Consider the following 26,329-nt stretch of genomic DNA (forward strand, 5'->3'; position numbering starts at 1 on the left):
CGTACATCCATCCCATTGGGGTCTCAGGTGCTGCCAGGCTGCTCGGCCACAGCTCATGCTGGGCACATTCTGGGAGCTGGTACCAATCTCTGCCTTTGGGACAGGCTCGGTTGCCGCCTGGAATATAGAATTGGTGGCTGCACAGTCTGCGCGTCCTGCTATAGGCGGTGCGGGACTTGCAGCCGGTGCCGAATGGGGAAATTGCCCAGGGATTGCCAAAGGTAGTAAGTATATCCAGCTCCTGGGACGCTGGAGCGCTTGTAAGTGTTGCGTATTGAATGCCGCAAATCTCTGTTGGATGGGTTAGCCAGCTCGTTAAAAGAAAATGGGTCTGGAGGAAAGTGTAACCTCTGCCAAGGTGGGAAGGAGATTACCCGCCTGCGAGGATAAAGCCTCGTGTTACCTGGTGAGGAGTTTCCACATCCCGCTGACTGTCGTTCTCTGGTCGAGCAGGGAGAAGCATCTGAGCTCTTGCGGTCAGGCTGAGTGTTTTTAAAATAGTCGTGGTTGGGAGATAATGAAATTGTAGGAAGTGGCTTCTGTAAAGACAGATTCTTTGATCTCTGGGTTTTATGACATTTGCTTCAGTGAAATGTGTGTCTAGTGGTGAAGTATCTACACCGTTAAGGAGGTCTGCTTGTGACTGAGGAGAAAGGGGTATCTATTAGGCACTGCTGGAATGTTTTCAGAATAGGATACATGGTCTGGGTGAAGTTACCCAGTTGTCGTTGTGCTAGGTGTTAGCTTTCTGTGGCATAAAAGTTGCATTGGGTTCTTCAAGCTGCTGATTGTATTACTGCTCAGCCTAGGGAACGTGTATCTGTGCAGCCTTGTGATGGCTACGGGGCTCAATCATTGCCAGAAATGGGCAACGAAAAAGGCAAACTTCACTCTGCTGTGTCTACCAGTTCCTCTTCTCAAGTCCTAGGAAGGAGAGGTTGCGCAACAACATGATCTGAGTGGTTAAAACTGAGAAACCCACTAGACACAGAAGAAAAGTGGAAAGGTCAAAAATAGCCCCTCTGATGACAAAGCTGTGGTAAAAACTAGAGGAGAAATAAGGTAAATGAAAATACCCGTTGGTCTGCCTGATAAAAAATGAATGAAATTAGATAAGAAACCATTTAAAAGAGTTGAGAAGACTTGTCTCTCAGTGCATTCTACTAAATTGTGGCAGCTTTAATTTTATGAAACTCAAAATTCATGTGTGCAAGTAATTATGACAACAGAGAAATTGGAGTATACGTGAGTGCACGGATGTGTTTTTGGATTTCATGTGCAAACAGAGACGCTGCGTTCCTTGTCCCACGTCTACCTCAGTTTGTTCAAAGACAGAAGATTTTTATGCATCCCTTGGGCACTGTGTATATCTAACCAGAGGCTGGCGAAGAAGACTTGCAAGCTGTCTAGCTACCCTTTGACAGACCCACTTAATTTGCATGTTTTTTCAGCCCCGCCTATCTTTGCTTCCCTCTGCAAAAGTTTGGCATTCCCTGGGGGATCCGAGCATGCCAGCTGTGGATTATCATGTAATCCAGGGGAAGTTCAGGTTGGCTCTTTGGGATGCAAGCTTTAATCCTAGGGTGCTGAAGATGCAGATGTTCCATGGCTTTTTAAGAGTGCCAAGAGCAAAACCGGGCGGAGAGGTGTTTCATATGCAGCCTCATTCCAGCAGTGAATTAATTTTGAGATAGATCATGAAAACTAGGTCACTTTGCTTTCGGAGTTGCAATAAAATTGTATGAATTCACAAGCAGGATTCGTGCACTTCTGCCAAGCCTTTGTGACTTATGAAACCCTCCTGAAGCAATGCAAATCTCAATCTTTTTGCTTTTGTGGGTGCCTACCAGGGAAGGACCAGAAAGTGGGAGCACGTAGGAAACACATGAGCGCTAACGACTGAGCGTGAGCCCCGTGATGCTTGGTACCCTGCGCAGCTTCAGCTAGGTAATGAGGCGCTTTGAATCCTTTACGGCCCTGCCTACAATTCCATGATCTTCCTTGCATTAAAACAGCAGGGGTTCTGTTCAGCCTGCTGGCAGGGGAAAGTTGTTTGAGACTTCTTTCCTTGAGTAGCAAAGTCCTAGATCTCCTCTGGAACACGTGGTTTTTATGTTGGGCAGTCTGCCTGTACCCTGCTTTTCCTCTAAGGAAACACCCCACTTGGCTTTTCAGCGTGCCACCTAGGTAGCAGTTAATAGTACATGGTTAAAGCTGAGAGTCTGGTGCTGACAGTGATCCAGCAGATGAATAAGTACATCCTGAGCTGGATTCAGCATTGCAGTTTGAGGAAGTTATATTTAAAGAGACAGCGGTGGAGATGCTTAGAGGAGTGAAACTCTTTCAGTTCTCTTTTAGAGAGCTGTGGGGCCAGTTACTTCTCCGAAGGAAGACTTCAGACAGGGAAGGGGTTTATGAAAGTGCCCTTTGTGCTGTCAGAACTGTGACAAGGGGACTCTTGAGATGTGTGGATAGCTTTGGGATGGTTATTCCTGCTGGAACAGATTCTCCATGAATAAATCAAGCTTTTAGCTGCTTTGTGCCGATATTTCTCTATTTCAGTGTACATCTGTGAGAATCTAGCTTAAGTGCACGTCTGTCAGAACAAACACGCGTGGCACATGTTGATGGTGGTGGGAATGGTTGTGATGCTTCTAGTTAGAACTACGCTCCTTCAGCTTCAAGCTAACACTTGCTGGCTCTTGTGTTTTTGAAGAGACATCTCAGGAAAAAAAATACATATATTTAAAAAAAAAAAAAAAGCAGGCCTGTTGCACAATCTTTCTAACTTTGAACTGCTAAGAAGGAAGAAATTAAGACTATTTCTCTGGTTTTAATAAGAAATAGAGAAAAGTGTAAGCTGGAAAAAGTAAAAACTAGGGTCCTGTTCACTAGATCTCAGCCTGCTCTCCAGTAATACCGTATGCATTTCGTCTCCTCCGAGTGCAATTGCTCTATGTGCAATTCTGTAGTACAAGATGCTCAGCGCTCTTCTTATCCTGCTTGCTTGTTTGGGTGCCTGGGTTTGTCATATGGTGCCTGGCATCTGGATCTTAAGCACGTTATAGAACTGAGCATATACAGGAATGTACCCTTAAGTGATCTGCTTAACGAGTCAGTTAGCTGTTTGAAGCGCTAGTGCGAGCTTTAAAGAGTGATAACAAGGAACGTGAAAACTGACGTTTTTATGTTTGAGAAGCGGAATATCCTAATACAAAATGCATATGCAATTTGGTTTTAAATGCAGAGCATAACGCTGCTGTATCTTGGTGGTGATTTTGAATTAAATTCCTACTGAGCCCGAGGAAGAAACGTGCCCTCTCTTTTCAGTCATGTATTTCTTCTTTTCTGTTCTTTTCCATCCCCCTTCTTTCTTCTGCCCTGTCCGGTGAAAGGCTGAAGGTTCTCTACCTCATAGACTGGATTTGCTTGAAAAGATGTCAAATTAAAAGATGAAATAAAAAAAGATTTGCTGCAAGGAAGAGTAAAATAATCAGCAGAGTGAAAAATGTGCGTGGCAAGCAGACTGCCTGTGGAGCAAGGAGTTTTAATGTGTGCTCTTAACCCCCCAGTGTACAGTCAGTCTGCTTCTGCACAAATGCTCCTTTAACTGGACACAAGTTCCTGCGGATGGTGGGGCTCTGGCAGCCCCCTGGAAATTTTCCCTCCTCCTGCACTGCAGCTTCTGCCCCTCCTCTTGGTCTCCCTCAGGTTGCCTCTAAATGTCTGGGGGAATTGCATGAGAATTCACGGCTTTTAGTTCCACTCAAGTTAACTCGATAGCCAGCCCTCTTTTGGTTCTTGCGCGTTCCCCATGTGTGGAATTAAAACTACGAGTAGATTCCTCAGTGAGCTACATGACCTTAATAAGAATTTCTCCCTGCAAACAGGATGGAGCAAGATGCAATCTAGAGCCTTAAAAATTGTAATTTTCCTTGTGCTTTTCGTGTACCATTTCATCAGGTGAAGGTGCTATTCAGCAGGCAGTGACAGAGGGAGAAACCTGGTGCAGCAGTAACTTCTCTAGCAAGCTAACAGTAAGATGCAGCGTCTCCCATGGAGTTGTTTAAGCTGCTCTCATTTCCCTAAACTTATGCACAAACAAGGTGCATAAAAAGGAGGCAGGATTGTGCTGCTGTGCGTGCTTCCTTCTTCGGAGTCTTCCTCGGAGTGGGAGCGTCCTTGTGCCCCAAGGGGCCTTGAGACAGCTGCCAGATGTGCTCAGGGCTCCTGTGGGCGAGCACTGGTGATGCTTTGTGGGAGCCTTCTTGCCCTCCTTTGCTGCTGGGATCCTTAGGTGGTGCAGCCTGGTGGTGTGTGAGGTGAGGAGGTTTGCTGGAGCATCCAAGCAGTGAGTCTGTCGTGTTATTGAGGAGTGGTGCTCCCTTGCTGAAAGGGAGATTTGCTGATCCCAGGTGGTTTGTAGGAGATCCTCTTCCTCTTGTGGAGCTGTGGTGAGATAGTTTTAACCAGTGTTTGGAGATCCTAGGAGTCATTAGTCAAGAAATGTGCAAGGACTACCTTAAGCGCGTAGGTGCTGCAAGCCTTTGCCGTGTCTGTCTTGTGTAACGTCTGCTTTGGGTTTGTTGGCCTAGAGGTGTGATCGTCGGCACAGACCTGGGAGATCCTGAGCTCAGATCCAGGCAGGCCTCTAGACTGAGTCAGTCTTCTCTGAAGAACAACAGATGTGCAAATGAAATGGTGAATCCCTTAGGCCAGCTTAAATAAAATTGAACCGGATAATAGGAAGAAATGGGGAAATTCAGGATCTTGTTACCGTGTCACTGCAGTAAGTACAATAGAATTGGGCAGGCTGGTAGGGATAAAAACTCCTAAGTGCATTTCTCCCCTGAAAGGTTTCCTGTCAGATTTATGTATATAGTTGGAATTTACACAGCTCTGCATCTTTTAGGAAGAAGAATAAAAACGATTTGGCACCATTTCTGTAATGTGCTTGCTGGTGTTTACAGCTGAAGATACAGCCTCGGTGCATTTTTGGAACATAGATTCCAGCTCAAACGTCTGAGCTTCTGAAGGCTTGCCTTTTCCCCAGGTGATCTGCTCGATGATCTTGCAGAGCTGTGCTCTTTTCTCGTGTGGGAGATTAACTGTTTCACCTCCCATAATAGAAGAGCAAGTCAGATGCTTTTTTGTGAGCTTGCAGTATCTCAGTCAGCCTGTGATTACCCTGAATAAGGCAAATCCTCTCTTCTGTTGTCTTGCATACCCTATTAGTAGAGCGCATCAGGACCCGTCGAAAGCACATTCTTCCTCAAAATTCAACCTAGTACCATCTTATAACTTCCCTTTATGTGTGGCAAAATTGAAAAATGAACGGCCAAAACTTCTATTCTTTCCTTGTTGAGATGCAGCTCAGATTCCGGTGATCCAGATGTGAGAAGCAGTAAATGAACTCCTTGTGGCTCTCCGTTGCCGAATGGCTCGGCAGCAGGAAGCGCACTGCTCTGTTTGCTCATCTGCTGCTGAACTCCCAAAAGCCCTCTTTTAAAAGCATGCCCGCCACTCCTCGAGCATCTGCCTCTGACCCTCTGGAAACGGAGGAGTTTTTTCCAGAATATCCCCAGCGAGACGATCTGTCCTTCTGCTTTGAAGGTCCCGTGTGACTGCGTTACCTCTCAGCCAGATTTAACCTTGTAAACCACGGCGCCCTCCTTGTTGCTGTGCTCTGCCTGCTTCGCTCGTTTGTCACCATCTCCGTGGTAGCCCAGTGTCTGCTGGTGACAGCGGCTCCCCTAAAGGAGGGCGTTCAGGTACCAGCTTCTACTTGAGGGTAACCTGTGCCCATGATCCTCCATCAGAGGAAAGGGAAAAGTTCCCGTTTGCTCTGTTGAACGGTGGGTAAGTTTCTTCCTTAAAAGAAGATGAAGCAGCAGCGCTTTGTGACTTGTGTTATGTTCCTGCTGCAGTGGATGCTCTTCCCTGTGTAGAACAGACAGAATAACGACAGATTTCTTTAACGATTCTCTATTTGCATGCTGCGGGATTGCTCTTCCCCTCACCTTTGTCATTTTCACTTATTTTCTAGCAGAGAAAGAGGCTGCTCTTTCTTTCAAGTCTTCCTTCCAAGGTTAATACGGGGCTAGAGCTACTTGGCACATGAATAATGAAGTGCAGAGGGAGGGAGAGGTGCTTTTCCTGAGATGTTACGTGCGTGTTCTAAAACCGGAAAGAGCAGAGCTTTCCTCGAACTTCAGTGGCATTATTGGAGAGCAGGGCAAAACGCCCTTGCATAAATGTGGTGCTAAAATTTCTCTCTGCAGGAAACCATGGTGTTCTTCCACCAGAAGCCCTTTCCTCTCCAAATGTCATGCTTATTCCTGGTTCAGTGCATTGCTTTTGGAAACCGGTCTTTTATCCCTGTTGATTTTCGTGGACAGAAGAAAAAGTAGCACATGTTTTTTCCAGATCTCTAAGAGCAAACCCTTTTGAATGCCTCAGGGGCCGCGATCAATTTTAACTCCACGGGAAACTGGGGCATCCACAAATGCGGTGTTGTCCTGGATGCCTTCTGCAGGCTTAGAAGAGTCTGAGATAAAGATCTTTGTGGGCTGCATGTAGCTAGCTAGTTAATTGTTTACCTTGCTTTTTATAGGACCGCAGCTCGCTGCTGGTGGGGAAGAGAATCTATCAATTCCCTGAGGCCTCGGTCTGACTTTCTCTCAGATGAAGGTGGAGGAATTAGTACAGGCGGTTTCGGAGGTGGGAGCCATGTGGGACGCTGCAGAAAAATGCTCGTTCCTCTGTGAACGGGCGGCTGAGTAAGTGTGGTGCGTGCATCTCAAGTGCCTGATGGGAGCCTGCTGGTAATATTTACAGGGTTGGTGAGTTGGGAGTATGCAGCGTATGAGTTTGCTCGCAAGCACAGGAAGTATCAAGTATGTTTAATTTGTGCCAGCGAAGGGTGATGTGCAGAAGCTTGTTCAGGGAGGGGTGGGTAGGGAGCCTGAAAATCCACCGTGAGGTGGGTACTGGGTGTTTGGGGAGAAGAGATGTTTGTTCCTGTAACTGAGCGTGCAAGTTTGCTGGACGTGTATTTGAGTAGTGCAGGCACACGTGCTTCTGAGTCGCTAACTTGCACGGAGGAAACAAACAATGCAAACTGCTCTTCAGTGTGGGAAAGCTACGTTTTTGTGTCCCTGATCCTCCTGGCTCCTCGGGTGTTTGTTCCTTGGAACAGCTCGAGAGTCGTCTGCTAGGAGCTCAAAGGCACGATGGTTGTGTCCGTGTTCTTTGGGACATGCAGCGCATATTTCGTGATGAGCTACTCTGACCAGCTCCTGGGGGATGATACGGCCACAGAAATAGTCATCTCCCTCCTACTGGGAGCAGCAAAGAGCAGAGAAATGTTTGTTTGTGCTCCTGTGTGCGCTTGGGTCTGCAGATGGTGGTGGGGTGCGGTTAAAGGGATGTTTGGAGACAATAGCCAGCAGAGAAATGAGCTGGTGACCAAAGCCTTCGGCATCAAGGACGCAATGAGGAAATGAGTTTTTGCGGGACTTGAACTTTTAGCATAGTGTTGACTGAAAGCCTGATAAGAACTTAGCATTGCTCTGTATTTTGAGACGATGCTGTAGCAACCAGAGTGGTGAAACAGCAGAATTGTTCCGAGGCTGCTTTTAATGACTCTGAGCTCTCAGAAGTATTTCTCATGTCAAGAAGGTGGAAGGAAATTCACTCTATTCTCAGAAAATGCACGTTAATATAAAGCAAGTTGCAGGATGTGTATGGGATGCTTCTGCCAGCTCTCTGAGTGAGGTGAGTTGCTTGGTTAGTGTGGGGGGAGGATGGATGGAGATGTTAAAGGGAACATGGAAGTCTCTGAATATTTCAGCCTGTCCTCTGAGCTAATCACTCTTTGAAACACTAATGATGTGCGAAGGACAGGCCTTTATGTCCCGAGCTGCTCTTGTGTTTATCCTATGAAAACTTCTGCTTTTCCAGTCGCTCAGCTCATATTTCTTCTCTAGTGAACTTTTAATTTGTAATAAACAAAAAGAGACTTGAAAGCAGCAAAATGGATTGTTTTTTAATTGAACAGAAGAGAGCAAAAGACGAAAGCTCTAGTCTTGCTTCCCACTTTAATGCCTTCATAAGGAATAAGGCCTTTTTTGCTTTTGTTATGTGATCCCAAGGACAAGGAGGCATGTTCTTTTGGAAAACAACAGAGTTGAGCAGAAAGGGAAGGACTTGTACTTGTTCCTGTTGCCGTAGCTGCAGGTCAGTTACATTTCGTGTCACTGCCCCTTCTATATTGTGGCCATGAAATGAAATCCTTTTGAGAGCAAATGCAGAAAAGGGTGTGGCTAAAGCAATCAGGAACCTTTTCACTTTAAATTACCTGATTTATGACATGAAAATCTCAATGTTAACATAGATTTGCTTTGCAAACCACTCGGCTGTAAGTTACCTGGTGTTATGCCAAAACACTCCCTTGGACTAGCATGAGAAAATACAGCTCTTCAGCCTCTGGCCTAAACCACAAGGGCTAAACGCTCCCGAAGAAAAGAGTAAGTTGAACTTTCAGTCCTTCCAACAGGCTTCGTTCAAGTGGCATGTTTGGTTTACTTTCTGAAACCTTTCATACAAAATCTTTTGGGTGGGGAGTGTGAGCGAGGCCCCTTTTCTTTTCCTGGTCTGTTCCTTGAACCTGCTTGTCCGGGCTTGGAGAATCAGCAGGTTCTGCTTCCCCAAAATGTGGTGGCTTCCTTGTACTCTAGCTGATTACGGTGGTGTTTGCTCAAGTGCCTTGCACCTGACTGCTGCCTCTCTGCAGGAGTTTTCCCGGAACTGGTGTTTCATAATGGAGTTTTTGTTCCAACTCTAGATTTTTTTTTGGAGAGAAAATGTGGCAGATGCCAATTAGCAGAGGGGAATAGGGAGGAAGATATGCTTATCCTGGGGTTAGTGACCCTTTCTGTAGGGAGCAGGAGTGGAAGAGATGAGGAGCGTGATCTCTATCTGTTCTTCAAACACGCGTAACATCCCTGCTGCGGAGGAGCAAGGCTACCAAGACTTCATTAGATATTTCTGCTGTTGGAGAACGGTGGGGTTGGAAGCAGTTGTGGCTGTTAGGTTCCTATGGGAACAGCTAGGAGATGCAAGGGCTTGGATTCTCAACTATAAGGGGGTTTGTCAAGAAAGGTGGGAAAAAGATTTCTACTTTGAGTGGAGTGGGAAACTAATATGCTTCATTCTCTCCCCGATCGGCTCCTGACTATGGTTTTTCTCTGCTGAAGAGGAGATGGGATTTTGTGCCGCGTCCTCAAGGCTGCCTGGCTGCTCTGCTGCCACAGAGTTAATTACAAGGCGGGCAGCCAGATGCATTGAGCCCGCCCTGCTGCTGTTCAACCAAGTCGGTGGTTCAGAGCTCTTCTGTGCGTGGTGGGCAGCGAAAAGACCGGGGGCTTCTGCAGAGCAGCTGTGCTTGAAGAGCAGGGTTAGCAACCACCCGAGCGGATGGGCTGGAGGAAATAGTTCTGAATCCACTTTTACCTCCCTGTTTAAAGTAGGACTGGTGCTTGGGGCAGACAGTTGCTGTTGTTTCTCCTGCAGTTTCTGTTACCTGCGGGACTTTGCCCCATCCGCCCAGCACTGATCTTCGGGGAGATCAGTTGACCTCCCCTCACGCAAAGGCTGTCGACAAACCCACATGGGGTCAGGGAAACCTGCGCTTGGCCACCAGAAAGGAGCTGCGATTCCAAAGTTAGGCTGCTCTTTCTGAGGGCTTGGAAGGAAATGCCAAAAAAAAAAAAAAAAAGGTATTCATGAAGAGGCTTAGTTTTGTCATCCTGTTTTCCAACGAAATTCAGTGGAAGGCAGGCACCTGCCTGGGGCGGTGCCTTCCTGGCCCTCGGATGGGTGCGCACCTGCTCCCTGGCGGTGGCGTGCTTAAGGAGGAAATTTGGGGGGTTTAGCAGTCTGTGACAGCAGCGAAAGGCTTGGGGACAGCAGGCGTTTGGGGATGGACCTTCTCGCATGGGTAAACCCCATTGTTTTGCACTTACCTCTTATAAACAGCTCCCTTTAATGCACTTTTTCACCCCGCTTTGTAGCTGCACATCCTGGTTCTTTGACCCGTAGCGAAGTCAATGCGATTTGGCTGCCGAGCAAAACCGTGAGCATGGCTCACCCCTGGAGCTGCGGGGCCCGGCTGCAGCACCTCTGCTCTCTGTCGGGGTCACGTTTGGGTGCCTGGGGACTGCAGCCCCGGGGCAGGGCTTCGTTCTACTCGTGGGGAGCCGACCAGTCTGCCCCCAGCGCTGCGGGCTTCGTTTGAGGCGGTGGCTGGCGTGGAATGCAGTGCCTGTGGTGTAACTGCAAACTTTGCTCCGCTGCGGTGAGTGGGAAGCGGTGCTGTTTCTTCATAGTCCTTCTGCTTTGTGCCTTGCCAGCATAGTAAAATGCAATTTGAATTAAGATTGGTTACATGTGCAGAGCATTTTTATCAAGTGGTTGAGTGAAAGGACAGCTCTGCCTTCTCTGCAGATTTCGTACTGAGGGCGCTTGCTGAGGACTTGGAACTATTTAAAGAGCATGATTTCACCTTCCTCGTGGAGGGAGAAAAACCCACCCTCAATTCTTTTTCTTACGAGCTCCCGTTCTTAACTGCAAAAGCCAGCACGGAATCTCATCTCAGATTGCCCTGAAGTTAGGACGTGCTGAAGAAGTGGGCGCTTGAAGGAAAATCAGGTGTAGTGTGCTGGTGCGTGGCGCTCCTGTCCTCCGGGGGCGGGTGGGAAAGGTCGCTGCGGGCCTGGCTGGCAGCAGGCAGCAGAACGTGATGCCTGCTGCTGGCAGCCGCGGGAGGGGCGTTAAGGGGGCAGGCTGCTGTGGTACTCGTCAGGGTCTTTATCTTCTTTCCTTCCTGCCTCTGATTCGATGATTTATTTCTGTATTCTTTGACTCTCGTCCTGATGACATTAGTGTTCCCTAACTCCTTCCAGCTGACGGGGTCAGAGAGCGAGCTGTTCCTGTGCGTTTGGCTAGGGGTGCCAAATCCGGTAGCTGAGCAGTGGCAAGGCTTCAGCGCTGTCCCGGATCCAGCCAGAAGTGAGGCTGAGCGTGCAAGTCCCCGTAGGCCCACACATCTAGGTAGGTTACACGTATTATCCTGTAACCTACCACATCTCAGAGACCAGATTGTCTCACTGCACCTCCCCTGCTGCTCCCATATACAGCTTCCCAGTGCTGGAAACGCAGAAGCTTTCCATTTTCCTGTGTTTGTCTGCTCCCTGGCTAATTAGGGTAAAGCAGAGGAGCTGGGGAGAGGAAGGAGAGAGGGAGGAAGATGTGCAGCTGCTGATGCTTCAGTTTGAAGAGTACTTGAGGAAAGGCAGCGGGGTCATTCTTATGTCCTTTGTATACTTTTTTCCTTTTCCAGATCAACTTCAGTCTGGCAGCTGGAGCACCTTTAAAGTTTCAGTAGTGCCAGGAGAGATCACTGAAGTGTCAGTGAATTATTTATGGTGTCATTCTGCCAGCGTTCTTGTTTCCTTACTCTAGAGTGATCGTCGGCCCACTGGTATGACTCTCTCGGCTGAAGTAGGATGCTGTGTGCAGCACACTGTGGTGTGCAGGGTGTCCAGCTCTTTGGCTGGACACTCTGATCTGTGACCGAGGAGTTCCGAGGAAGGAAGAAGCCTATGGATATTCTTTTTTTTTTTTCCCCTTGAAAGAATGCTCAAGTTCACCAGGTGTTGGGCAAGTCAATCCTCAGAGCTGCACGCTGTAGCAGACTACGCTTTCTGGAACTGTCTGCTCTGCTCTTTTCTTTGCCATGCAAATAAAATCTTAAGTTATCTGTGCAGCTTTCTGCCACATGATGGACGGGATGTTGTGCATCATAAGATGTACAAAATAGTCAGGTGTTCGTATGAATAGTGACACTAATATGGATAAATAAGAGTTCTTAATCCTCTCACTTCCAGCCGTAGCCTAATCACTGATTCTGACGATGAATTCCTCACACAGTAAAAATACTTCAATATTTTCATGTCACCTTTCTGTAAAGCAACTCCTGACACGTCCCCTGGAGCTACAAGTTTCAAGGAAGGAAAGGAATGCAGCAAACCAAGCGGACTGGTAGCTACCTGCAGCTCAGCAGCTGGAGAGAAGCGAGTGCTTGACCCAGCGTGGGTTCCTGAGGTCCCCATGACTGTCAGGTTGTGTCAGGTCTAACGCTGTCAGGTGTTAGAGGCAGAGATCTTTGGGGAGAGCACGTTGCCTGTGGGAAAGGCTGTCTTCAGGAACGCTGCGAAGGTCTGCAAGAAGCTACCTGGCATCTCAGTGCAGTCCTTGTGTGATCTGTTAATGAGTACTCAGGAGATCCCCTTTTCAGAGACTGTGGTTACAGTCCTATTTTGGGGGAAGAAGTGGAGCCATCTGACAAGCTCTTCTGTACCTTTTGTCCTTGCATCTTGTTGTATGTGCAGATCTCAGATTGATTCAAGCGTGGTTTGCTAGTCCTGCAGGCTGGGCTCTGTGGTCTGAGAGGTCTGTGCAGAGCGTAAGTCAGACAACATTTCTGCAAGAATGCAGGCGTAATTCCTGTAAGGTTTCTTCAGAAAGGCTGGAAACATTTTCCCACGTTGCCCAGAAAAGAGCAGTAGGAAATCTCAGCTCGAATCTTTGTGGCCATGTCCAGAATTTAAGTGACAGTGAAGAAATCGAGGGGAAAAAAAATAGCATGGGATTATGATGCAGGATTGCTCAGGCCTGGGCTGGGCTTATGCCTGATACTTAGGTGCTTGATTATGCCTTCATCAGCTGGGTTAATTGCAATTTAATACTGTTCTGAGGCCTTTGAGCTCTAATCAAGGATGAAGATTTGAATCGGGTGCTGTAACTGCAAAAGATGAAATGAAGATCTTTTGCAAGCTTTGAAAATTCCCTTGCAACAACAAAAGGTGAATTAGTAGCAAAACCACGGGTCTTGTGCTCGTGATCTGCTCTGAGATTATTACAGCACTCCCACCAAAGCCTGCTTCAGGCACCTACTTCTGAAGCCCAATTGAAAAGCTTTAAATGACCGGACGCTTCATGGTTAATTGTACTATAATTAAAGGAAAGGGGAAAAAAAAAGTCCACACTTAGATAAATTCTGCAGAAGGCATTGCCACAAAGGCACTAAATTTAATTACAGGGATAATGATATATTGCCTACAGCATGAGAGGAAGAAGTACTTTTTCTTCTAATAGTCTAAATCTGTCTTTCTGTGTGTCGGCTCAGAGCCAATCGCTTGTCCTGGAATACATCTGAATAAACAGCTTTTTTTTTTTTTTTCTTATAATCCTGTTTGGATTATAAATTCAAGTGCGAAGACTCATTTAGCTTTTGAAAATCTCGTCTGCCAGACTAGAGGAAAGGTGGCTTCTTACAAAAGTCAACTTCAAAACGCTTCCTTTCCAGGGAGCTGCTGGAGCCTCCTGTTTCCTGAGTGTGAGCCCCCTCTCCGTTGGGAAGCTCTCCAGGTGAGCTTTGGGGTCAGCTGCTCTTCTTTATCTTTCTCACCGATGGAAGAGCAGCGTTACTGCTTTCCTCTGTTTTGCCAAAGCTGTGAAGTTCCCAATGCTTCAAGTTTCCAGAATGTGTTATTTCCATGTGGATAACTTTGGAGAGCTCGGAGGATGACCCTGCTGATTTTCTTCAGAGAAGACGACGTGTTTTTTATTTTTTGGTTAACTCTGATGGATGTGGGCTTTGGTGACAAGTTTTAGGAGGAGCACATTATGTCGGATCGCCCTCTCGAACAAGAGTAGCGCAGCTGAGCCAACGTGGGGCACGCGGGATGTTTTTTCAGGCAGGTCTGCAGCTGCTTGCCAGGCGAGTGGTGCGGCCGAGCTGTTTAGTCTGGCCTATCGCTCCGTGTTGTTTGCTCACAGATAAGATGGCCGGTCTTGTTTCCATCTCTTTGGCAGTTCGCTGGCCCCAAGCTGATGACATTTAGATGAAGCTTGTAACTGAATTCTGTCTGACTTCTCTTTTGGCAGGAGCATACCTTGCTCCTTTCCCAGCGCCTCTTTTGTGATCTCTGATCCCTTTCATTTTATTTTTGTGCTTATCTATATTTTAGTAACCTTGCTTTTGATTTATGTTCTGAATAGTGCCCTGCTTTTTTTTTTTTTTTTTGTACCTCCTACAGTAGTTCTAAGTCTGCGACACCAGGGTTAGGGAACTCCTGTGCGTGACTGGCCTGTGTTTCTTCTGCTCCGTTAGTGTGGGGAAGGATTATTCCCGATTTTCTTCTAGTGCAGCCACTTGTTAGCCACTGAAGCAGGCAGTTGTAATCCATGTTGTGCAGTTCATGTCTGGACATCTGCATGAAGCCAAGGAATGTTCTGCCGGGGTATTCTACTGCTGCAGCTTTCCTCCTTGCCTCCCTTTTGTACGTCTTTGCTAACCTGGTGGTTAGCAAAGGGATGCCAAGGGGATAGTGACGCTGACACGCTCGCCTAGCTCCTGCCAACGTGTGCTTGGCCACTTCTCCAGCAGCTGCTAACGAGACAAAGCGAGGAGTTTAGGAAAACAAGGAGGATTGTGGCAACAGGGAGAAAATATTTGCCTTCGTGAAAATGTCAGGGCAGCCCTGGGACTGGCTAGAAATGCTTTGATTACATTGCGATCCCGTGCAATTAGCTGTGAGCTACATCGTGCAAACATCCGTGCAAAGGTGAGCTGTGTCTGGCCCCCTGCGTAGCCTCTTTGGAGGCAGAGCTGAGGCCGCCTGTGGCGTGGTGCTCCTCTTGGAGCCGTGAGGAAAGGCAGGCAAGGAGCACACTGGGGTGTGTGGGAGGGCTGTGCAGGGGCAGAGAGGTACAGGCGGCCAAGACCAAGGCAGTGACAGTTTAGCAAACGAGCATGGAAACTTGGGCACGTCAGGAGCAGAGGGAGGCGCCCTGGCCGAAGGCAGGAGCACGTGGCTGTGCTGCCTGGAGCGTGGAGCTTCACATTTGGAGAGCAGAGGACGGGATGGGAATTAGCTGTTCCAGCTCCAGGGTCTGTGGTGATGAACAGAATTAATTGTCAAATGAAGTGATTGTGTTCTGCTGTTCCCAAATCATTTGGCTTCTTCCGGTGTATTAGAAACAGCAATAAATAGAGGCTTTTTTTTTTTTTTTTTGTAACCTGCAGATAAAAGTGGCAGAAGTCTACATAAGCTCTGCAATGGAGCCGTACAGTACAGTAAGAGTGCTCACAGGACCCACAGCTGGAAAAGTAGAGGCTGATCCAGCTTGAATGGGTGAGCTTCTAAAATCGAGTTGCCTACCTAACCAAGGAGCTAGGAAGCGCTTCTTCCACTCACATGGCAGGGCAGTGGGGTCCAGCCCCGGTGCTGTGCCAGACTTTTAGCTAAAGGGCTTTTAGTTCTGGGTTTCCAGGTTACATATTTCTGTCTTAAATATGCCTTTGATGTGGCTTAAATACGAGGCAAGATCAGAGAAACCTGGGCTCCGTTCACCCTTGCTTGCGTACCAAACTGAAAATAGGCTTACCGCCGGCTATCACACGCATCCAGGGCTGAGGTTCTGGAAGAGCACGGCTGCATTCAGCCCCAGCTTCAGTTTTATCTTCCCACATTGCTAGGAAAGCCAGGAGTTTTCAGGAGGAAGAGGAAGCTGTCGGTCTGCTGTCCCAGCAACTGGTGGCGTACGAAGGTGCAGGACCCACGCTGTCCCTCGAGCCTCTTCTAGCAGCGCTGCGTGCGTGTGACTGGGACAGCACCACCAGAAAGGCTGGAGGAAAAGTGAGCCAACTTACAGGGGAGCTACCTGTCTGACTTCCCCTGGGTCTGAATTTGGGACTTAGTTTCCTAAAGCAGGAGAGGGCTGGAGCTGCGTGCAGCGAGCGGTCAAGGGGCTCACTTCGTGAGGCGTGCTGTGCTCCTCGGTGACTGCCTTTAGGTCCTAATGGCAAAGTGTTTGGGGTCGGAGAGCAGCTGCTGGCAGCTGGAAGGAGGAGCCCGGCTCCTGTGGGGATCCTCCAGAGCAACAAAGACCTGGAGAAATCGATGGAGAGCTGCAGAGCGGTGTCATCGAGGGGAGCCACGGAAAATGCGGAGACTGAAAAAGGAAAGGGAGGAAGAGAATGACAGCATAATGGGGGAGTGGGTTGCCAGAGGCGAGAGATGCATCAAATCTGCAGGATGGGGCGAGGAGACAAGGGCGGCTTTCAGAAAGTGGTGCAGGAGTGGGGCTGCTCCAGGCGGCGAGGTGCTGCTGCTGCCGTCCCCACGGCGTGACTGGGGCATGGGCTCCTGGAGGGCGTTATTTATGGCAGCAGCCACTCGGGCAGGGAAAGTTTGCTCAAGCTGTCATTTGTGTGAGCCAGCGAGCTGGAGTCTGGCTTTCCCTCCCTCCCTCCCTCCTGCTCTTGCTTTCTTTGGATTTTCACTGTAATTAGCACGCTTTACATGAGCTGGGTCAGGGCTGGCAGCTTTCTTTAGAAGGCTGCGTTCTCCAGGCAGGAATAAGGAAACATTTTTTTCTTCTGGGAGTACTTAGCTCAATCCTTTGTTTTATTCCAAGGGCTGTTCTCGTGCACTGAGGTGGAAGCCATGAGAAGGGAGGGGCAGAACCATGGATTTCTTCTGAAGTTGCAGCGACAAACGCCCGCGTCTGAGAATCCAGTCCGGCTTTCGAGGTTCCCTGTGAGCTTAGGTGCAGCGGGGAAGGCTTTGAGCGATTCTCACCTGCGTGATTTGGGCTGCTTTAGGGTGAGAAGAGCACGTTACTCGATATAAAGCCGTTCTGCTGTCACCTGCCTCCAAAGTGCCTTTCCTTTAGTGTCTGAAAGGCTTCTGAGACCGCAGGCGACAGACGGGGAGCAGCAGAGGGTCAGCGTTTGGATACAGGCGCTGAACGGCCGAGGGCAGCGCTCTGCTGTCCCGCTGAGAGGTCTCTTACAGCGCGTGTACCGAGCGGTATGGCGGGCGTTGCCCCAGGCAAGGAAACTTCCCAGCTGCAATTCGCAGCTCTGCTATAGGATTTTTAGCAAATACGATGCGGTGGCTGTGCCGTGCGGGATGGACGGTGAAGGCGGTCGCTGCTGGGCTGACGTTTGTGTCGGGAAAAGTGCTTGCCCGTGCACGTGCTTGTGTGTCCGGAGCTGCACAGGTAGGTCCTTCACCACATCGAGCACCTCGGGTGTTTGATCTCTGCTTCCTTAATGCCCTGGGGTAAACTGAAATGCAACTGGATATGCTTTGTGATATGGGTATGTGGCCTGGATTCCTGCTGAGGGTAGCCCTCCTATGGAAAGCAGCGGTCCTTGGGATGTTAGATTATTAAATTTCCCAAGATCTTGTTGGAAAAATGGATTAGGGTGTTTGGGTTTTGATGCTACTTCTGTGAAGCCAGAGTTTTTTGTGTCTGCCTCCATAAATAACGCCCTGCAGGAGTCCAAAAAACTGAGGAGGGGGAATGGTGGCAGTAGCAGAGTTAGGTTTCCTAAACAGGATACTGTGAATATTGATTTAGGTTCTGTTTTATTAAATTTCCTTAGAAGAATGGGATGTGCTGCAAGCAGAAATATCAGTTAATGTTAAATTAATTTTCAGTGAAGGCTCTAAGGAATCCCAAGTTGCGGCAAGAAAAAGAGGAGCTCCTACTTGAAAATGTATGATGCTGCTGCTCTGGGTGGGAGTGAGCTATTGGAAAGTGGGAACCTGGGCTTCATGGTTTTTGGGGGGGACTCATGAAAACAAGGTCATGAGGTGGGTTAGCAGCGTGCACAGGGTGGCTCGTGGGAGCAGAGGTGTAATGGGAGAAGGGTTAGGAAAGGGATTGCTTCTTACAACACGCAGCGCCTTGCCCTAGAGGTGGATGGCATGGAGAAATGGTGAGAGCTTAGTTGTTGGAGTCGTTTCCAACAATCAAGAGCTCTGAAGTTCAGGTCTTGTCCTGGGTGATTTAAGGACGAGACTGAATATGCACGCCTTTGGGTGGATGACTTTGATGGCCCCATACTTTCAGCTTGGTTTCTGGGAATGTAAGACACAGGCACGCTTCTCCTGCCCGAAGCAAAGAATGTGAGACAAAAAAAGGAGGGAGCTGAACCCAGGTGAAGGCACATGGTGCTCAAGAAGACTTACAGATGCCACCTGTCAGTGCAAACGTAACACAGAGACTGGAGAAACAACACCAGGACCCGCTGCTTGAGCAGAAATGGAGCTGTCAGCCCAGGTCCTGCAATTAGGGACAATTGAGGGCAAAATCACTGAAACAAACAGGCAAACATGCAGCTCCAGGAGGTGAGCCTCAGCAGCAGCCAGGTAAGCCTTAGCCTGTCTGAAGTGAATTTCTAGCACAGACGAGCCTGACGGTTTCACATCATTAGCATCCCTGTTTAACAATTGCAAGTGGCATTATGAAAAGGTGCTTTAGGATGCAGCCTTGCCGTGCAGCAGGCATTCTCAGCATTTTTGACTGGAGCACAGATGCACTTAGGAACGTCCTAATGGGATGGGAGGAAAGGAAAAATTGCAGTATAAGCTGTGGTGGGTCGTAAGGCAGCAGAAGCAGCGCTGTTTGAGGTCCCTGCTGAGCAGGGATGCAGTGAGGGGCCCTGCAGCTCTGTGCCCCTCGTGCTGCCGTTCCACTCCCCACAGTGCATGGTTTTATCTCCTCAGCACCTTCCTTCCTCTGTCAGGCGCTTCTTGATGCGAGCAGAGCCAGTGCTTCCTCCCTCCAGCGCCCCACCGTGAGGCTCGGGAGCCTGCTGCCACCTCTCCACAGCCAGGCGCGAGCACTCCTGCGTGCTTTTTGGGGAGGGGAGCAGGGAAGGAGTGCCAAGGAGTGCTGTTGACCGCACCGTTTTCCAGAGTTTGGCACTGATCTTCTGTTCTCCCACTTCTTTCACTCTTCTCGTATTGGCAGCGGTGGTCCGTGTAGCTCCCCGTAGAATGACTGGTGGCTTTCCCTGTAATGTGACTCATCCTCTAGGGAATTCCCGAAGCAATGAGTCAAGTTATTGGGAAAACTGTTTGCCCACTAGTGTAAAGTAGGAAGCCGGGGAGCCTGGCTGTGGTATCGCAGAAAGGCAATTGTTTTTCAGCGTGGCTGGAGTTTCCCCTCTTCCTGCGGACAGGGCACTTGGAGGTTAGCCGCCTCAGGGAACCATCGCCGACTTCATTTACTTTCACCCCGAGGTACGCTGCTCCTGATTCTTTTCTCCTGGTCGATCTGAGATCTTGTCTCCTGGCTGATCTGAGAAGCGTTGCAGGGTGGAGTAAAACTGACAGATTTGAATTTGCCAGGATTGTAGTGAAAAATAGCTTGCCTGAAGAAACAAGGGTGGCAGGTTGGCAGCGGTTGATTACATCCAAAATATTCCTTAAAGCACCACTTACCACTTTCTCTCCCTGGCTGACTTAACCCAGCCCTGGTTGGTTTTGCTAAGGGCGAATTAATAGTTGTGTGGTTTACAACTGTGAATTACCAAATTTTGAAGGCAGCCATGAGATGTTACAACAAGAAACGAAGAATTGCAATCCCCAGTGGATGGGTCCAGGAAAAATTAACTGCTGTACCTCATATGCAAACATGGGCTGGCCAGTATTGTGCTGGCATTGCCTGCTGATGCCACTTGGGCTTGGGATGCCTGGCGTTTTGGCTTTGCCCACAGACTTGTGCTGGCTCGTGCCAGTGATACTTTCCAGCATCCTTTTCCTTCCCTGATCAAGCCAGGCTTTTCTTGTCACTGACTGCTGGCTATTAAACACTAGCAGGTTTTATTACCCTGTAGAACAGTAAGTTCTATTTGAAATACAAAATTAGTTTCACTTTTTAATACATTTTTTTTCCCCTAGCAACTTGGACATTATTTTTGCTCGAGCTTGGAATCGTCAGAAAGCTCAGATTGTGGGCTTTGCTAGCACAAAATGTAGGTGGCTGCAGATATGTCGGCATTGATACAACGGCGGGGTGTTGTTTTTAACTAAATTAATGTCAGCAGACTTGGATTGTGCTCCTTTTTGTACTCCTAGGTTTCCAGTAAAGTGGCTCGTTTTAAGGTGAGGCTGTCTGTCGACTTCTGTTGTTTCTTGACCAGTTATTTGTGGCGACTTTTTAACGTTCTGTAGCCTGACAATCCTGAAGCTTGGAGCTATGCTGTGGTGAGACCTCCTGAGATAAAATCCCTGGTTGTCCTGGAGCTGTAGAGTGAGGCTGTTTTCACATCCGAGAACATCACTGAACATCACTCTTCCTGAATTTGGGCAGTCAGGTTTCTCATGGGGATCTCTGTTTTTATGCGCTAACTTGTTTGGCACTTGAAGACGCTTTTAAGAGGACTGTGCTTACCCCTGCCAAGTTGTCCCTTGCCTGCCCGTGGATAAATCCTGGCCTGTGGGGTATGCCAACTTGGGGGGAGGAGGGAGGGGAACTTTAGGTCCTGCCAATTTTTCTCCTATTTACACACATCTCGCTAATTGCAGCAGAGAATGACGGGCAGCCCCCTTGGCGAAGCCACCCCTGAAGTACACTTGCTGGGAGCATTTGCTGTGCTCAGGAGAGCTGTGCTGCGAGCACAGCCAGGAGAGCGGGCTCGGCTGGTGCCAGGGGCGCCGCGGGCATCGCAGCAGGTTCGTGGGAACATCTCGCCAGGGGGAGAGCGTCTTCACTTCCTTCTCAGTTCCGTGGATTCCTCATCCTGCTTTTAACCGCTGGCTGGAAAGCTGTGAAGGAGCGCTGCGAGTAGTAGTAGCAGCATTTTGGTATCGTTCAGCTCTGCTTAGGACTTTTCCATCTTCTCACAGTAAGGACAGTGAGAGTCGGTAGAATTCTTTCTTTTTCCAGAAGAAGGGCAGCACTGTGGGCAAGCACACGCCATGCAGATGTGTCGGTCGTTCCAGTGTCTGTATGTCTGTGTCTCAAGAAGAAAAATCATTCAGAAAACGTGTTCATCTTGGCATGCTGAAGGCAGCAGCAGCACGGCTAGCCAGCCCTTCCAAAGAAGCAAGGCACTGTCCCAGCCCGAGGGTGAGCGTGTCACCTGCTCTTCCCTCACACGCTCCATTTGTGTGAGGCTCCTTTGAAGGGAGGCAGATACGCTGCCAGTTCGCAACGTGTTTGTTGTTGTTGTTAAATGCTTGTTATCTCCCGTGTTGTTGTTAGACAGGAAGAAGTTACAGTCCCTGCAGTTGCAGAAAAATGCTTGGAAACTCGAACCCTTTGTCTGCAGAACCCTGAAATCCAACTGAAAGATGGTAATGGGAGCATCTCTTCTTGGAAATACACTTGTGAATTTTTAAATCTCAGTTAATGGCTCTGATCACCTGGGACTAGCAATATGATTGCTCAGAAGCAGGTGATATTTCCGTCTTGGACCCTTTGTGGTGTGCTCTGTATGGCATCATCCTACAGGAAAATAGCCATTTCAGAGTGTGTAGCAGATGTGACAACATCCCCTGCTTCAGTAGTAAGGTTTGGAGAGCTGATTTTTTTCTCCTTGTTAGAGGAGAGGCACTGTTTCTTAAAACGAAGCAGAACAGCTCTCTGATAAGAGGCTTTTGAAATTCCCAGGTGTAAATTGCAAGGCTGTGAGGTTCAAGAAGGTAAATGGGTGGGAGAAGTTGTTTGTCTGAAGATGGAGCAGGACTCACGAGAGCAATTTCTCCCCAAGGTGTCTGGGGTAAGAGACAAAGGGAATGGATGTAAGCAAGGAGCACGTGCAATTAGAATCATAGAATCATTAAGCGTGGAAAAGACCTTCAGGATCATCTAGTCCAGCTGTCCCACCTTGATGGGACGAATCACCTGAAGACACTTTGATGCTTCTGCCTGAGGACGGGGGCTTTGAAGAAGCATTAGGGACGAAGAGCTGGGGACAGGCCAGCGTGTTGGGCTGCTCTGTTGCTACCAGCCTAGTCTGGCAGCCATCGCTACTGCATTTCCAAGGGCAGGATCATGCCCGCATTTGGGATTTAAACCAAAATTTGGGATTTAAAGCAGGACGTAATGGTAAGTGCTTGCCCCACGCGTGGGGTTTGAAGTTCAGGTTGTACTCAGTGTGTGCTCTGGGTGTCTGTGTCTGGGCACTGTCGTGGCTCTGGGTCTGACCTAATTGCAGTAGTTCCCTGCTGGTGACAGCGTGGTGTGGGGGAGCCCTGCCTGAAGCGGGCCAGGCCACAGGAGACTTTTTGAACCTTTCCTGGCTCAGACCTGGTGACTTGACCTGGTGGCTCTGGCACTGCCTCACTTTATTTCCTTCTGCTTGGAAAATAGGAGGGTACGGAGGAGGATCTTCAAAGTAGGTGTGAGACTGGTACTCCAACAGCCGTGACTTTGCCTGCATTGTCTGCTCGTGCCGAGCAGCTTGTGACTTGATTGTAAATGTGGCTCCTAGACGTTACGTTAATACGTGTCATATTCTTCAAAATACAAATCTGCTCCCTTAAGCCTGCTCAGTTACGGCAGATCTGTCCTCACAGCCTTCTGGCAGCCGCTCTTCCATCTCCCCCCAGGGAAGGAGCTTTCCCTGCAGTTCTTGAAGGCATTGCTTGCAATACGGACTCGCTGCTGCCTGCAAAAGGCAGCCCTGTGTTGGAAGAACTCGTCCTCCTCTGGTGCTGTGGGACTTGTCTTCCTGTTACAGTATGAGCCTCCGTTTCACCTTGTACACTCAGTAGGTATCCTTCCATGTTACTTTGAGGTATTCCCATCCAGGGGATGCTTTTTTTTTTTTTTTTTTTGAAGGTCTGGATGCTTTTCTTTCATCTGTCACCTGGCTCATTTCTTCCTTTTCTTTGCTAGTGGGTGGATTGTGCAGGGAAGTTGGACGCAGCTGACCTTGCTGTCCAGCTCCTGCCGCAGGCCATGTCCTGGATGGGGCCAGATGGGTTTGCAAGCGTGCAGACACCGGCAAGGAAACGCCTGACCAGCCTCGGGACATCTCAGTGGGGATGAAACCACATCCCCTGCGTCTCGCTGCAAGGAACAATTCCCAGATTGTGAGGGTCCGAGCTCAGAAACAGAAAGAGCTTCATTTAAGGCCTTTAAAAATAGCTGGCCAAGGATTGATAAAGTCGGGTCCAAGTTCTAATTGATGATTTCCGTCAAGTACAGTAAGTGCTTAAGAAAGGCATGCTGAGCAGGAACAGGGGGCTTCTGTAAGCCGCAGGGGTGGCGACCCGACGTCGGGCAGGCTGCCCGTGGTGGCTGTGGGGTGTGCTTGTGAGGAGGGGAAGGGGGGCTGTGTGCTTCAGGCAGGGCTGGAACCCTGCCTGCTCCCCAAATGCTGTTACTGCAGGGGAAGGGTTCGGATTTTATGAAGCAGCACACGCTTAAGGGTCGGGAGCTGTCTGGTTAATCATGCTGAATGGCATTTTTGGTCACCTGAATGTGACAAACGTGGTTATTTTCCAGTGCTGTTGCTTTCTGAGTTCACTTCAGTATATACAAAAAAAAAAAATAATGCAGGCATCCACAAGAAATCCAGCGAGCTTCAATAGCTCTAATAAATAACTTAGGAAGGTGAAGGCATGCCGGCATGCTGACAAGGGGCAGAACGTGTTCCTGTTGCTGCAAGGAGACGCGGAAAGTTGCACAGCGCTGCGGGAAGTGCTCGTGAGTGCCATCCTGCGTGGTGGCAGGCAGAGGACGCATCTCTGGAACACGTCCCTCTGGAAATGACGATGCTGCACCACCAGCTGCCTTGCCCAGGTACCCGGAGCCACCTCTGCTGAGACCTCACAGGCCAGTGGAAGGGCAGAGTGCACAAAGCTTGTTTCGTTGCAGTTTTCCAGGCGGGTTTTCCTAAGCAGCTCTGTGAAAAACAGCAGTCCTGGGCCGTTCCCCCTGGAAGGAGCAGTGCCGGGGTGGCGAGGGGCCTTGTCCTGCGGTGACTGCTGCATGTCTGCAGAGCCACCCTTAGGGCTGGGATTGCTCCATCATCCTGCACGGTGTCTTGTCACACACAGGTCACCGCCTCGTGCCGGGGGGAGATGATGAGTGTGCCAGGCTAGCAGGGCGTCCCCCCGCGAGTGTCTCTGTGTGGACATCACCAGCGGTCCGTCAGAGCGAGAAGAAACTCGTGGCGCTGTGCGGGATCGGATTTTGGCATGCGGTTGGCCTCGCAGCTTCAGCTTGGCAGGAGTAGCGGGTCACGGTCTGAAACACAAGAGGCTGAGCGGGGACCTGGGGAGCATTTGGGGCAGCCGAGGAGGGGATGCTGAGCGAGCCCCTGGCCTGGTGGGTCTGGGGCTGGGGGACCCTCTGGAGGGGGCTCACGAGGAGTCGGCGTGGGCTGCGTGGGTGCAGCTGAGCCTCGGGTGCCTGCGTGGTGCGGGGAGCCGGGAGGCGCTGATTCTCCTGCGGGTGTTGGCGTGGCGTGGGTGGGCTCCTGCGGCACGGGGCGCGCGCAGCCCTTATCCTTGGGCTGGGGCTGGGCTCAGCTTGTGCTCACCCGCCTTCTTCCCAGGCTAATGTCAGCCGTGATGGGATGTTGGATTAGACTAAATCTCCCAGGTTTAGCTGGAATGTTGTCTCGCTGTAGCATTTTTCTCCCTTGCTCTTTTCTCTAAGCCTTCCCCTGCAGCCGGCTAATTCTCCCCTTCCCCCACATCCTGTCATACCCCAGAGCGTGTCACAAGGAATTAGCGGCTGAAAAGGCCGGCAGAGGCTGCTCCTCTGGAACAGGCTCTCCTTTCGGCGGCGGGTGGCCCCCTCTGTGTGCCCCTTTTGTGTCCCGTCCAGCTCCCCTCCCCCTGGTCATTCAGTGCGTGCCAGAGGAGATGCCGGTGGCCCAAGGCCTTCCCGGCCGGGCTCAGCACCCTCCCGATGCCTGGGTGCTTTTCCGAGCCGTGGCCGTGCCCGCGGCGCTCCCGGTGCCGCCGGCCTCGCTGCGGGAGGAGGAGGCTCGAGGTTGGCGCTGCTGGAGCCTTCCCTTCCCTCCCATCTCCCCGCACGCATCTGACAGCGTCGCCCGCTCTCGCTGCTCCCCATCCTTCCCACAATTCGCACACAATCTCCTCAGAATAGGGATGATGTCACTTCCTTCCAGAGGGTGCCGGGGGTGTGGAAGGGGGAGTCACGACCCCTGGCTCGGCTCTCGGCAGCCCCGCTGAAGAAACCAGGCTCGCGGGGAGAGGGAGTTGCCGGGAGGATGCTGCCCGGCTCCGTGGGCAGCAGGCAGGCAGCGCGCCGTCCTTCCCTCCGCCGCCCGGGCTCCTCAATGGCTGCAAGAAGAGTTTGCTGCTCCCTCCTTCGCTCGTGATGCCTGGCGCCGTGGACGTGCTTTTCTCCTGAAACGCCCTCACGGGAGAGAAGGATGAGCGGCAGCTGGACCGCGGGCCATGTAAGATTTCTGCTTCCATACATCTGCCTCTGATGCAAGGGGCAGGGCTCTGGACTCCTTGCACGCAAAGCTCGCTCCTGCATGTGCCTCCCCCGAATTTCACGTTGGGAGCTTGGGGCTTCTCGCACCACGGTTCAGATTTCAAGGTCCTGGGAATTCTTCCACTCTTTGGAGCAATTTTTGGGTCGGTGCAAGGGATTCTTGTTGTTGCAAACTAGGGTCAGTGGTCTCAGGGCTGTTTGCACTCTGACCTTCCACTTTTCCTCCCAGTTGCCCTGCTGGAACTCCCATCTTCATCTTCTGGAAATGTAACTCCTGGGATCTGCTACCCTGGCACGCAGCCAGAGTCTTCACAGTGACAGCATTATGGTGGTGCCTTTTTTTTTTTTTTTTTTTTTTGTGGGCTTTACAGTCTCAGGCCTTCTATCATCTCCTTTCTTCTCAAACCAGGGACGAGGCCCTGGGCCTCACAGTTCAGGTTTGGCACGGGCAGTCCTTGAAAATTAATCGGGACTCTTTTTGCAGCGTGCTGGCTGCCTGCTAAGCATACAGCTAGGAGCAACAGCCCCACGGTGACCGGTCTCGTGTGTGACGGTGAGTGCTGGGCTGCTGCCTGAGGAATTCCCATCAGGTGCTTGCTGCTCTTGCTGATACCCTGCCCCGAGCTGGTGGGGCGGTGAAAGCAGGCGGAGAGCGCCTGCCTGCGCTTGGAGGGGTCCAAGAGTTGTGGAAAGCTCCTCGGTGGGACACGGCCGTGAGCTGGGGATGACGGGAGCTGAGCTCGGCCAGAGGCAGAGCAAATGAGGATGTCGGAAAGTGCATCCACGTATACGGAGCGGGGCTAGCGGTACTGGAGGCACAGGGGCTGTCGTGCAGGCGGGTTATTCGCGGCGAGGCTGGAAGGAGTTGCCAGATGGCCAGAGGAGTGAGCAGTTTGAAGGTAGAGCTGTAATGTACCGAGTGCTCTGATTATTATGTGCTAAGGAAGTGTGAATCCAAATGGTGTTGTAATTGCAC

General features: G+C 50.0%; 1 protein-coding gene across 20 annotated transcripts in view; it reads left to right on the plus strand.

The window, feature by feature from the left end:
• DAGLA (diacylglycerol lipase alpha) overlaps window positions 1-26,329 on the plus strand; it is a 78,173-nt gene that overhangs the window by 10,211 nt on the left and 41,633 nt on the right. The window contains exons 7-9 of one of the 20 annotated variants that reach the window (XM_084522574.1): window positions 15,152-15,260; window positions 15,605-15,764; window positions 16,546-16,733. The exons of 13 other annotated variants lie outside the window; for them this stretch is intronic. The gene's annotated coding sequence lies outside the window, so the exon portion shown is untranslated. 6 more of the 20 variants (XM_084522566.1, XM_084522567.1, XM_084522568.1 and 3 more) reach the window with 6 other exon arrangements.

The sequence above is a fragment of the Aythya ferina genome (genome assembly GCF_964211825.1).
Source record: "Aythya ferina genome assembly, chromosome: 5".
NCBI lineage: Eukaryota > Metazoa > Chordata > Aves > Anseriformes > Anatidae > Aythya > Aythya ferina.